The following is a 13,806-nucleotide window of genomic DNA, read 5'->3' on the forward strand; positions in this document are numbered from 1 at the left end:
CCCATTTTCCTGATAACGTAACTGAGGCTCAGCTTGCCTGTCCTCTCTAACGAGAAAGCTTCCACTGTCCCCATCAGTATGGACCACGGGGTGGGATGCATTTATGCCAGGCTCATGATGCTCTGAGTCCTTTGTTGTGAGACAATTTCAGGGACAAGATTCTAGCCCCAGAAGGGAGATCCTGGGTCAGAAAGAAGCCAACTCCACCCCCAAGACCACAGTACAAACTTGACGCTAAGGAACATAGAATATTACTTTCAGGATGGTAAAGAGAGATCATTACAAGCAATAATCCTGGATTGATGGAGTGAGACACCTGGGCCCAGAGAGAGGCAAGGAACAGTCCAAAGGCTCACAGCAGGGTAGTGGCAGCTCTCAACTCCCCATCCCAGGGTTCTGTTGAAGAACAAGCTTGGCCCAGGCCCCAGGCTTGCCTGGGGAGAGTCTGTGGTTTCTCCCTCCAGTCTTGGGTGGTAACAGTCAGCGTCCCACGGGAAACAGAATTCACTGCTGATGCTTCAGATGAAGAGACTTGGATGCAGGGCTCCTTTCAGAGGGGAGGCAGAGTCGGGAATCAAACAATGATGGGGCATCCAGAGAGGAGCAACAGCAGAGGCCCATCGACATCCCTAGGCTGAAGGAACAGGAGAGGAAACAGCGTTGCTGGAGCCTGGTGGAGGCAGCTATCGCCGGGAACGTGAAGCCGGAGCAGGGAAGGAGCAGAGAAGAAATGTGTCCGCCTTTGCTCTCCCACCCTCCAATCTCTTCCTGGTGTCTCCTATCCGCCAAACCCAACCAGGAGTGAGAGGACAAGGAAACCTCGAGCAGTCAGTGTTGGGAAACCAGCTTCCCAGCAGGGCAGAGAGAGCAAAGACTGGGCCTGGCGTGGAGGTGGCAGGGGGAAAACCAGCAAACAGGTGGACTTGGAACTCAATCTCAGCGCTCAGATCACAGGTGCAACTCAGAGAATGGTAAAGTGTCAACATGGCCTCCTCCTCCTATGTTGAGGGGACACCACATCCCTTCCTACCCATAGGCAGAGGAGGCAAGATGACAACACTGCAAGGGACTTCCTGAAATTCTGCATTCGTGCTTCATGTCCCTAGATCGAGACTTGAGTGCCCCAGGAAAACGCAAGTCATCCAGGTCAGAGAGTAAGGGAGCAGGAAGACCTATCAGCAGACTTCCATGCTTTACGGTGAATTTGTTTATCAGCGTGGTCTCAGCCCGGCAGGGTAATGAAGGCAGTGTTTGGCGGAGAGCCTCAAGGAGCTCCCACCCGACGAAAGAGCCACGGCTCCTGGCAAGGACCATTTAGGATTCCCCTAGTAAGTGAATAGGGCTAGCCTAGAAGCGGGTAAGTGGGTGTTGTGGACATGGGTTGAATGCCTCCAAATCTTTGAATTATGGGAGCAAATAAATCCTCTTTATTGTTCAAATTCAATTTGAGTTAGTTTTTTGTTACCTGAAACCAAAGGATTCCTAAGTCCAGGAAAGTGGGCAAGGCTTGGTTAAGTTGGGCTGAAACCTGTGTAAGGGGCTAGCCTGCGACAAACTGAATGGAATTACCTGGGAAGGGACCAAGTGAGAATAACGTGGTAGACGTTAAGCAGTGGGCCTAGCCTGGGAAGTACTAAGAGGGCTCATAGAGGAGCTCTAAGTGAGATTAGCCTGAGCAGAGCTCCCTCAAGAGGGAGCAAGGTACGATCTGGTTATGGAGAAACTGAAGGCCATGGCTTGGAGGGGAAGCAAACATCTGGGGGATATGAAGCAGAAACCACACGGGGAGGAGCAGATCAGGCAATTGCAGTGTCAAAAGCAGAGTTGACAAGAGCCTCAAAGGGAACAGAGGGGTGAGAAGACGGGACTTTGTCTTCCATGCTGACAGGAGCCACGGAGGGATCTTAAACAGAGGAACAAAGGTGGTCAGAGGCGTGTTCCAGAAAGATCTCCCCCTTTGCGTGTGCAGTGGCTCTGAGCTGGCCTGGTGTGGAAGGGGCTGGGAGCCTGGCTTGGCAATCAGGAAGAGGAAGTCAGAGGGAGGCCCAGCATGGTGGACACTGCTTATGGCGTTAGAGGTCCTGCATACCTTCTCCTGCCACTCCCAGCACTCATGGTCTGTTTGTCACACACCCTGCTCTCCACTCCCTGGCTGAAATCTGACAGTCATCCCCACTTCTAGAGCCTAGGACAGGTCACCATGTGGCCAGAATCAGAGACTGGACGGCAGCCAACTCCCAGGTCCTGGTGCTACCAGTTACCCGTCCAGCTACCTCAGTAGTGTGATTCTTGGAAGCCAAGGTGTGCCTCGCTGACGCTTTCACCCACTGGTCTAAGTTCCACCCTCATGCACCAAGTAGAAAATGTCAGTCATAAGGAAAAGCTTACAGGTGAGCCTCGCTGCCGTAGTGTGCTTGTCAGGAAGATAGAGACTGTCAGACTCTGCCTTTATCCAAATGCTTTCCGGTTCTCTTCCAGAAAGCCTTCCTCCACACCCCTCCTCCACTTCAGAAACACCAGTTAGAGCCAGTCTTCTGAAGTCTGAAGACTTTGCCTGCAACTCTTCTTGGATTTGTTGACCTTTTCCCTCATGGCAGGTTTCGGAGTGTTTGTCTTGTCCTGAAATCTTCCCGTTCTGCTGCAAGCCAGAGCCTGAGCTTGTCTTTCCCTCACTTTGCGTGGCTGAGCTGAGACAGGCACGATACCAGCACTCAGGGGTCCCATGACCAGGCGCATACAGGAAAGAATGGACCACCTTTGAGGGTTGTGCAGGCACTGAGGTTTGCAGGGTTGAGAGAACATTGACAATGTGCACCCACCATAGCACACTGCGCATACCCACCCACGACTCCATAAACCTTCAGAGGAGGGTCCATGTCAGGGTTGTCTCTGCCACCCCAGCAAACAGTAGGCACTTAATAAGTAATTGTTTGTTGAATGGAGGTTGAAGAGATTGGCTATTATATCGGGGGTTGTGGGGAGGAGAAAGTGAGGAAAGGTTGACTGGCTAATGCAAAATATACTGGAAATACCAAACTATTGTCCTTCTGGACAGCACATTTGGCACCTCTAGTGGCTGGGTCCCAGTAGCCGCTGCCTGATGAGGAGCCCAAAGCTCACCATCATCCTCAACCTGACACCCACCTCTATTTCCCAGGGATGTCAGGCACACTGAGGGAGTGCTGAGTGTGAATTCCTGATAGGGGAAAGGAGGGACCAGATTATATCCAGGAGGAGAAGTGCTGTGTCTAAAACAGTCTAGATCGTGTCTGCACATGGGGTCTCCTGGGCAGCTTTAGAAATGTCTGATGCCCTCAAGGCCTCCCTGTCCTCTGTGCTTGCCCACTCCAGTGTCTCCTGCTCACATGACCTTCTTCATGGGATGGGGGGCATCTGGAGAGCAGGCAATGCTCTGTGCACATGGTAAACTTGGTTCACAGGTGAGGGTTCAGCGCCCAAATTGAATGAGGGGAGGCAGGGGAGATGGTTTCCCCCCACCCCTGCATGTGCAACTTCCCGATCTTTATGGTCTGCCCAGCTCCTTCCACCTAGGCTGTACTAGCCCATGGGCAATCCCAACCAGCTTTGGCTGAGTATCTTGCTCCTGAAAGTGTGAGATGTAGGAGAGGGCGGTGTGGAGGGTGTAGGTGGGGAGGGCAGGAGGGCAGTGAGGGATGTGAAGTGACTGGGCTGGGCAGGAGTTGGTCATTCTGCAGGCTTTGTGCTGAGTGGAGGCTCTGGAGACGGTAGGGGCCTCCTTCCAAGGTGCTCTGATCCACCCAAGGATGGCTTTGCCACGAGGACAGCTAACTAAGGATGCAGCATGATGGGGGAGGGCATGTCTCAGAATCCCTGCTCTTCCAAGGGCACCACCTGGAATAGTGGGATCCTTCAGGTTCCAGGAAAAACTGTGAGCCGTGTATCACTCTGAAGAAAATGAGTAAGAGACGTGTCCCTGGGAAGGACACTACAATCTTGGCAACCGGGTGGAGAAAGGGAGGTGAGGGAAGAGAACAGGCAAAATCCAGCAGACCTGAGTTACAGGAATGGAAGGAAGGCCTGTCAGTGCTATGCAGGTCAACACCAAAGAGGAGGACTGCGCTCATCTGCATGCAAGAGGAGGAGCCAGGAGTGGTGCCACTTGTCTCCTGTCAGTCATCAAACGGATTCATTCGTGCATCAACACGTGTACTGAGCACCTACCACAGGCCAGAAAGTCTGTTGGGACTGAAATAAAATGATAAACAAGACAGACAAGGAGCTCACATTCTAACGTGGTTCTGCCAAAAGAAAGACTTCTCCCTGCATTCCCAGGAGCCTGCGTCCAGAACTCAGGCATTCCTGCACCTGCCAGGTGACCCTGCTCATGGGAAGATGAGTTCCATATAAGCCCAGTCAAATGAAGACCATTGGGTGAGAGTCAGGAAATTCAGGATCTGGTTTCAAGTCTGTCTCTGGCTCACTGGGTGACCTCAGATGACACCCTCTGCTCTCAGTGCCTCAGCTGCCCCACGTCACTGAATCAGATGGCATCTAGGGGTTCACAGAGTTGTGCTGAGGATCCTGAGATCATGGCAGTGCTCTGTGCTCTCCTGTGTGCAAACTGTGCACGGCTGCTCTGGCAGCATTTATGCCCCGTCTCACATCCTCTCTGCCCACCTTTTTGCTCTGACCATTTCTGCAGTAGCCAGTTGCACCCACTTGTAGCCTGTTGGCACCTCACCTCACTTCACACCTCTTGTGCTCTGTCCCAGGGCTTCCCTGCTGCTGCCAGCAGGATAGCTGTAGGAGGCTGCCTAGACATTCAAGCACAGTTATACACACCTGGTAGGACCAGAGAGCTGACACCACTGAGGCAACCTTTGACCAGGGAGGAACAGGAGCTAGTAAGTAATAAACAAACACTCTCCTCCCCACACCCAGGGCAAGCAGTTCTGAGGGGCATTTTACATAGTTCCTCAGAAGTTCCCGAAGCAGGACTGAGCCTGGTTGCCTCCAGTGGTAACAAGCTCAATAACATACCTTGGACTGGCTTTGCCTCCATACTGTTCACCCTTCCCAGGCACCTCCCTCCTCCTACTTTCTGGGATCAACTACCTACTAATGAGCCTTTCCCTCAAGCTCTGCATTTTGGGGGAGCCCAAGCTAAGAAGTATGGCTATGTGACTCCTGGTCGTGTGACTCTGTGTGGATGGGGGTTGCTGGGGTGTCAGAGATCAGAAGCTGGGGCAAGGGGAGGGATTGCATGCTGATGCTAAATGCAGGTGCTAATCCCATTTTATTGCACTGATTGGTGCAATGGACCCTGAGTCAATGGGAAACTCTAACAGCCTGGTCCTGGGGAATCATGGAGCTTGGGAACCCCCACATGAATACCCAGTTTCCCAGATACCAAGAAAAGAAATACGGGTATTTCTCATTTGCTTCAGAACCCATAGCAGGAAGGGATGTGTTTGGCACATCAGAGAAAACTTCATGACATTCCTAAATGACCTATCTCCTTGTCTCTCTCCCTCCCCTTCTCTCCTTCCTTCTCTTCTTTCCTCTTTGTCCTTCCCTCTCCCAGCAGGGATGATGACTCAGCACTTTTCCTGACTGGCTCCCCCTGGGACACAGTTGAACCAGTTGCCAGTGTGGCCTCAGGCAAACAGCCCTTCTGTTCCTCTCTGGAGGCACCTGGGCAGGAGGGCATGTTTCCCATGAGGGTGGGCTCTGGTATGTGGGCTCTGGTATGTGGACTCTTGGCCTTTGTCTTCTGGACAGCTTATCCCATGAGATAGAAGTGCTTCAGAGTAAACATCACTGCCCGGCTGGTGCCAAGGCCTGGGTATGGGCAAAGTGGAGGGAGACGGCTCAGGCTGTGGAATGTGGGCAGAGCAGGGCAGGATCAGGAGGCCTGGAAGCTGGCCATGTTCCATGCAGGCAACAGCCAGTAACGCAACCAGGATTCTGCCCTTGGACAAACAGAACTTCTAGCTCAGCCCGCAGTTGCCAGCTAAAGACCACCTCCCCCAGCCTCCCATTCAGCTAAAGAAGGTGGGACTAGGTTTTGTGACTAGTTTTTGGCAGAGCTGTGAGCAGAAGTGATGTGTACAACTTCCAGCTAATATCTCAAAAGGAAAGGTGCGTGCCTTCCCACTCCCTTTTATCTCCTCCCACTGGCTCGATGGCAGATGTGGTGGCAGGAGCTAGCAGCTATCTTAGATCTTTAGTTGAAAGCCACATGTTGAAGGTGGAGAACAAGCTAAAACACCTGGATGCCTGATGACCTTGCAGAGCAACCCACCCGACCAGCTCTGCACCACCTTCCTGCTCAAGACCTTCATGTGACAGAGAAAGACGTTGTTGTCTTGTGTTAGCTTCTCTATTGGGAGATCTTTTTGTTGCAGTAGGCTGTTAGGGATCAGACCGGTGCTTTCTGTTCATTTCCTACCCATCCAGATAGTCAACATCATTTTGCTTTCACTTGGCAGAGACAACAGACTTCCACTGTTTGTTTCAGGCTGATTTAAAATGTCCAGCTATGGGCCACAATTTTCCTCTAGAAGGCACATGAGAAAAAGCAGGGGAGCTCCCAGCACCATCTTTCAGGTCTCAATTTATATGTCAGCTTCTTGAAGACGATTTTCCAGTCAACCCAATTTAAAGTACGTTTCCCCGGACTACACTCCAGCTCAGCCCACTCATTTCCTTCACGGCTCTTAGGACAACGTGGAATTATCTGGTTCTCATCCATCTTCCACTTTAGAACACAAGCCCCATGAGGGCAGGGGCCATGTCTATTGATCCACCTAATCCCTAGTGCTTGTCACAGTATCTGACAGGGAGGAGCACTTAAACATCAAATGAGTGACGAATCTGGAAATCACTTAAAAATTCCCGTTCAGGCTTCACAAGAGTTCTTAGCACCAGGAAACTATAGAATAGCTTGATAATATTCCAAATGAAGGCTTTCTTATCCAAGAATCAAATCCCAAAAACCGTAAAGAAAAGTTTAGATATGTTACTTCATGAAAACTTAGAAGTTCCTTCCATATGGTAACAGACAATATAAATACAACTTTAGAAAAGTAAACTAATGTGACAAAGTTACAAAGAAAAGTTGCAAAGATTATTATCCACAATATATAAAGAACCCATGTGAATCAAGAAGAAAGACAAAAAACTCCATAGAAAAATAAACATAGATGATGTACAAGTCACAGAGAACAAAACAAACGTAAACACCGATGGCCAATAAGCATGTTTTTCAAACTGCAAATAGCTTAAATACCCAATGATAAGAAAATATTTAAAGAAATTATAGTACATCCATATTACAGAATATCATGAAGCCATGGTTAGGAATGAGATGCATTTTGATTACTTGAGAAAAGCAAAAACAAATATAGATAGGATCCCATATGTAAGAATACAGACAGACATATGTACATATGAATGTAGAGGGAAAAGTCTGAAAGAATGCACACCAAACTATTCTGTGTCAGGAAAAGCTGTAGGATTGGTCAGGGCAGGGAGGCGTGGGCTACGTGAAGCGGGATTTTTACTGTTCACTCGACAGACTTTTCTAGTGTTGAGAATCCCTTACCGTGACCATACCTTCACCTATTACTTGTATAATTCTGAAAACTATTCTTAAAAACAACAGAAAATGGATGGAAGTCACCTAGCAAAATTCTTGGTATCTAGCATTAATAGTAGCCAGAATCAAGCACAAAAGATATGAAAATCTCCCACAGTTATCAAGAAACAGGTCTAGGTGACGCCTCCTGTAGGCCCATTGTCAACCTAAAAACAAGAAACTGGTTTAAGAGACAAAGTGTTTATCTGGGATCAAAGAAGTACAATTCAGAGTCCACAGATTTGGGCAGCAATCAAACAGAGTCCCACTGGGGAGCAAAAACCAGTGGTTTTTAAAGACAAAAAAGGAATGTTTGCATAATGCGTTTACAAAGAATTTTCATTAGTGTTGGCAGCAGAACACTAATCTTCGCTAAACAGGATTGTTGCTAAGGCTATCACTAAGCAAAAGCTTTTTTACTGTGGAAATTTACAAGTGTTCTTGCAAATTCCTTGGAATATTTGTGGTTTGGCCCAGTTCGAAAGTTCACAGCTCCACTCAGTGAGGACATCCACAGGTCCTACTTCCTTAATGGCCTCCCAGCTCCAGTTTAAAACACCTTGACATAAGAGACTCCATTTTATTTCACCCTTCACACTGTGTTTTTGGATAACATGCAGCTGCACAGAGACCCCATCCCACCCCCTAGCCCTCCCACCACACTTTGATTCCTCTCCATTTTCTTGGACCATTTGATGTAATTTAACTTGAAAACACAGTATTTACAATCATTGTACCCTGGGCTCTAACATTAGAGACTTTCTTCAGGTGCAAGTGGACCCCATGCTTGGGCTTGAGGATAATCTGGAGCAAGAACACAAGAGTGCTGGTGGGGTCTGGAGTCACCTTAAAGAGGAGCAGAATCAAAGCAATGGACAGCTTTAACCCAGCCATGGCAAAATGCTGCCTGACGCAGTTCCTGCACACAGTGAGGGAAAGAAAGAGATACTTGAAGAAATGCTGTTTCTCCTGACTCTTTAAGGAGATACTAGAACAATTGGGATGTTAACAGTAAAGCAACAGTTTCACAGTAAATGCCATGGAAACTTCTGGACTTTGGACAATTGTTCCCTGCAAGAATGTGAGCTGGGAGCCTCCAACATGACGCCCTCCACGAACAAGGTGGTACTTGGATTTGTTCGTAGATTGTGTCTCCTTGTGTCTCCTGTGAGGATCTAATGGAAAACATCATGCCTATAGTTGACAACACTGCATTGTATAGTTCAACTTTGCTAGGAAAGTAGAACTTAAATGTTCTCACACACACACAAGAAGATAAATATGTGAGTTGAAGGATGTATTAATTAACTAGTGGGGGAGATTCTTTCACAATTTATATGTACATCAAATCACCACAATGTACGCTTTAAATATCTTAGTATTTTATACATATATTATACCTCAGTAAACTGAAATTAAAAAGGAAAAGAATTGTTTCTCCTGCGTTGGGGGAGGCGGGGGGGCTGCGTTGAGCCTACGAGCAACACCTTACACTGTGAGTGCAGGGGGTTTGCCACCCCAAAATGTGTCTCTTTGGCTTGAGGACTATTTTAGGCTGATTATTTTAAGAACAAAAGACTAAGGAAGAAACTCTGAACTTCCCTCTAACTGCCTCAAAGAATTTAAGACAGAAGGCCTGTCTCAGGAAGGAGCTATCGCCATTGAGAACTATAGTATAATGTGAACTAGGCGTGGTAGACAGGGAGGAACCTAGCAAGGCCCATTGGATCAAAGTCCTCTCTGTGTCCTATTGACTCTAGATGGCCCAACAACTTTTGTTTACCAAATATGAACTCTTACCATCTTCCTGTAAATGCCTCCTTTCTCCTTTGAAAATCCAGACCCCTGCCCCTTTTCCCTAGTCCAGAATGACATATATTCCACATTTTGCCTGACTGTCTTTAGAATTTTTCACACTTATGTAAATTTGCTGTTCCCAAATATTTGACCGTTTGATTTTCTCCTGTTAACCTGCCTTATGTCATTTTAATTGTTCAAAAGTTCATAATTTGTCCATAAGGACCAAGAGGGGAAAGGGGGAATTTTCCCCTCGCTCACATGGGAGAGCTTTCTGAAGCACGGCTGTTCAGGATGTGATAGAGAAGGGCTTTGTCCTTTGTGAAACTAACTGGACCTTTCAAGGGTTCAAATAGGCACCAAGATCGGCCTCAAGGTCAGGTGAGAAGATGGGGTTCCGTGGAAGAGTTTATAGAGCTGAGGGGCTAAAGCGAGAAAGCTGTTCCCAAGTAAACATTGTTGTGTTTTTTCAACAATTTCACATTGTCCTCACCTTGGTCCAGCTAAAAACGGTAAGAAGGAGTGGGGGTGTCTCTGATCAGAATCGTTCCAAGGGAAACTCAAGGACTCAAAGACCAGAAAGGAGAGGGCAACCCACCACCATATCCAGAACACCATTAACACATTTCGAAAGCTATTACTTAGCACTGATGAACAAAAATATACTGTGAGCCATATATGTAATTTCCAGTGTTCTGGAAGCCACATTTTAAAAAGGCAAAATTAATGTTAATGGTAGAATTTATTTTACAGAAAATAGCATCATTCTGTACCTGCGGGCCCTCCAGGACCAATTCAATGACACCAACTTATCAACAGAGTGATTAAGAATTGTCTTTCAGGAAATCTGCAAAGTCACATAGCCAGAGCATGCACATAAGAGTAAATCCTGAACTGAAATGACTGTGGAACCAAAGATCCTCCTTCCCATGGGACCCAAGGATGAGACACGACCGACATTTGAAAGTTGGACTGTTATCAGAAGCGAGAGTTTCCTCCTTCAGGAAGATTCAGTGTTAAAATTCATTTCCGACCTAATCAAAAATGGTTAGAACCCTGTCATAAAAGTTTAGATCCTCATCATGTGTTTAGAACCCTCTCAGAAATGTCTAAAACCTTACCATACACGCTAGAGGCCCACCAATCGAGACCTGTCCTGCCAGCATTTCCGTGTGCCAGCCTGTTCTTGGTAACCTCTTAAATTTCACCCCAAACCCTGAATTGGGGAGACAGGTCTGAGGGCACGTGCCCCCTGCCTCCCTGCAGATTGATCTCACAGACTGAAGCTGATCTCTTCTCCCAAAGGCTGATGCCATAATTAATTGGCTGCTTATGTGCATCAGGCAAGAGAACCCCAATTTTTTGTGGTAACAGCTCCAACATGAACTCAATATAAATAGTTACTAAGGAAATATTTCAAACTTTCAGCACTACATCTTCAAAATCCAGTGTGTATTTTACATCTCCAGAACATCTCAGTTCTGACTAGGCACTTTTCAAGCACTCAATAGCCTTATGTGGCTAGCGGCTACCACACTGCACAGAGCAACTCTAGACCTACAGACCTTGTCTGGCCTCCCGAGGGACTAGTCCGCTACCCAGACTAAGTAGGGGGAAAGGAGAAATACAACGGCCAGTGGAGTTATGTTCACGTTGGAGGTAAGAGGGCGCTCACTTAGAAGCCAAGCCAAAATGATTATGTGATCTGTTGTTACTGAGACACACGGTCCAACTTCCCATTACATGTAATAGATCTTAAACCCTAGCAGCTTGTGTAACAGGAAGTCTCTACATTTTGTGAGTGTTCAGTTTCAAGAAATTGGATGAAGGAACTGAGGTATGCTGGACACATCTTCTTGTCTCAAGATCCTCTCTCCTTCCTTTCCCACTCTGCTCTGGGCTCCAGCAAGCTGACCCACACAATTTCCTGTTGGGTTTAGCCAATAATAGACAGTAATAGGCTATCTGGAGGGTGGGAGGAGAGAGTGTTTGGGTTATCTATTCCCTGTGCCCCACCCTTCCAGGCTGCCTGTAGTTGGCTGCATGTTCTACTGAAGCCACAGCTCCTGTCTGATGGCCTTTCCCAGCAGCAGTCTCTCTCCAGGTTCGTGACCCTCTCTCCCATGTCCCATCAGGCCTACAAGTGGTAAGCACTCATTAACTTGAAAAGCCTCAAAACGAGTTTATTCAGGAATAGCTGAATGAATTGCAGTTAGGGATGATCATGCTATGGCGAACCCTGGGCAAATTCAACAAACAGAGATCAGGAGCTGCCTTTATAGAGAAAAATGGGGAGTAGGGGAGGGCTGTTCTAAAGCAAAGTCCATTGGGGGAAATCAACAGTGCACGGCAGCAATGCCTTCTCCTTGTCTGAGCTACAGCATTTCTCATTGTCTGGGCTGTGGCCACGTGGCTAGAGAAATCGTCCTTCAGTAGTAAAGTAGTTCAACTTCCTGTCCAAGATGCAAGCATCCCTCTCTTCCCCTTTGGTGTAATTGATGATGTGTGATAGGGCATGAGAGCTCCCCCTAAGGCCTTCCCGGCTGCAAGTAAGTTAAGGTTTCTTTAATTAATTTCCACAGACTTCAGCAGTTATTTGCTCCATTTTCCTTTTCCTGAACACTACCCAGACCTTTCTAAATAGAAATTTGAGGAGAATTTCCTTTATGAAATTCTCCTCAAATTGCCCAGCTTGAGAGTGTCATCAGATTCCTACCAGAATCCTGATTGTTACATCCAGCAAAGGGAGTTTGTGTTGCCTGAATTACTGTTGAGTCGACAGTCTGGTTGATATCTAGGTAAGTGCTTGGTAGAGCTCGTCGAGTAAATGACTCATGTACAGACTGCAGCAACTTAGAGAAGCTCGTGTGACATTATGGCAATCTGTTCATTCAAAGCAAAGGCAAAGTAGGAATAGGGGAAGAGGACAGTTTTCCTTTGGTGGCAAAGTTTTACATTTTTGGTTTTTATGTTTATTTTTCTTGGTTTTGTGTCATGGGCCACTTCTATGCATAACTAACAAAAAGTGAATTGCACAGCATTAGTTCTTTGAAGTGCTTCCATGTCAGACAGTCATGCCTTTGACTTTTCCCAGATGGCAGAGTCGTGGTGAAGACCCCAAATACTGTGAACCACAGTTATTCCTGGAAAGAAAGGAAATAAAGAGATTTCAGGAGAAGGGGCAAGTTGTGGGCTGCTGTTATACGGCTCTTCAGTAAGACTTTTCTTCTTGAAGGGAAAGAGGAGGGTCCTGGCACAGCCCTGTGTGCTGTAGCCGATGCCAGCAGTGAAGGACCCACGGGAACATGAGCCTTGGTGCCACCTCAGTAGTCAGAGCAATGATCTATTTAATGCATGATTCTAGCTTAAGGACCTATTGGTATCATGTCAAAACTGTAACCCAGACTTAGATTTTCTGCTACCTCTAGAAATTACTTATATATCTATTAATGGACCATAAAGCACCCACTGGAGACAGTCTGGGTGCATAAGAACCAAATCATAATTCCATCGTGCAGATCCAATGACAGTTTCTGTTGGTGCTGTTCATATATGGAACCTGGGGAATTTGGGCAAATAGCTGAAGGGAGATTATTTTTAAAGACAGAGGAGAGAGAATTTGAGGATTATCTGGTTACCAAAAGTAACTCTGGTAAATTACTGCTTCATCTGTCAACAAAGTGAAAGTCAGTGACACGCTGTTGGTGTTTACTACAAGCCATCCTGTCAGCTTGTTTCCAAGGGCAAGAGTCAACAGAACACTGACTCACATGAGTGAAGGCCGTCTCATGTGACCCCTCTGCCTCCCACTCCTTCTGCTCAGAAACCTGTGTTCTTCTGAAGAGCACTGGGCTCTGGGAGAGGGACCTCTGTGCAAGTTCTAGCTCTGCTCATCTGCACGTTGGGGTCCCCAGTGGGTTTTGGACACAGCGAAACTATTTGAAAGTGCTTTGTAAACTACCAAGCACTGTACAGTGTCTGCTAAGATCATGTTCAAAGGGGGAAAAAATGAGGGAATTTGTTTGAAGGCTGTCCGTAAACTATTAAGTGCTGCACACTTATAAGGGTGATATCAATAAGATGAAGCCAAAATCCTCCTCAGGTCCTTGAGATAAAGACAATGGTGCTCCTCTGCCATGAAGTCTCCCCTGGGTCTCAAACTCAGCCTAACAAGAATGAACTGAGAAACAATGTCCCGCAATGGAAGAAAGCCTGGGTTGGGACTCTGGCAACACCACTTCCAGGCAGAGCTTTGCTGCAAACACTATGTGCCTTCGGGGAAATCTCCGAAACCCACCTGATCAAAGCATTACCCACTGAGCTCTTAACAGGTGCCCAACCCTAAGCCAGCTGTCTTTAGGATTGTCTTTTGACTCCTCTGAGAGTTG

The 13,806-nt window shown here is 47.2% G+C and overlaps 1 long non-coding RNA gene across 1 annotated transcript in view; it reads right to left on the reverse strand.

Moving 5' to 3' along the window:
- LOC139079236 (uncharacterized) overlaps positions 1-13,806 on the reverse strand; it is an 88,948-nt gene that overhangs the window by 22,042 nt on the left and 53,100 nt on the right. The gene's annotated exons all lie outside the window — the stretch shown is intronic.

This window comes from Equus przewalskii, chromosome 2 (assembly GCF_037783145.1).
Source record: "Equus przewalskii isolate Varuska chromosome 2, EquPr2, whole genome shotgun sequence".
Classification (NCBI taxonomy): domain Eukaryota; kingdom Metazoa; phylum Chordata; class Mammalia; order Perissodactyla; family Equidae; genus Equus; species Equus przewalskii.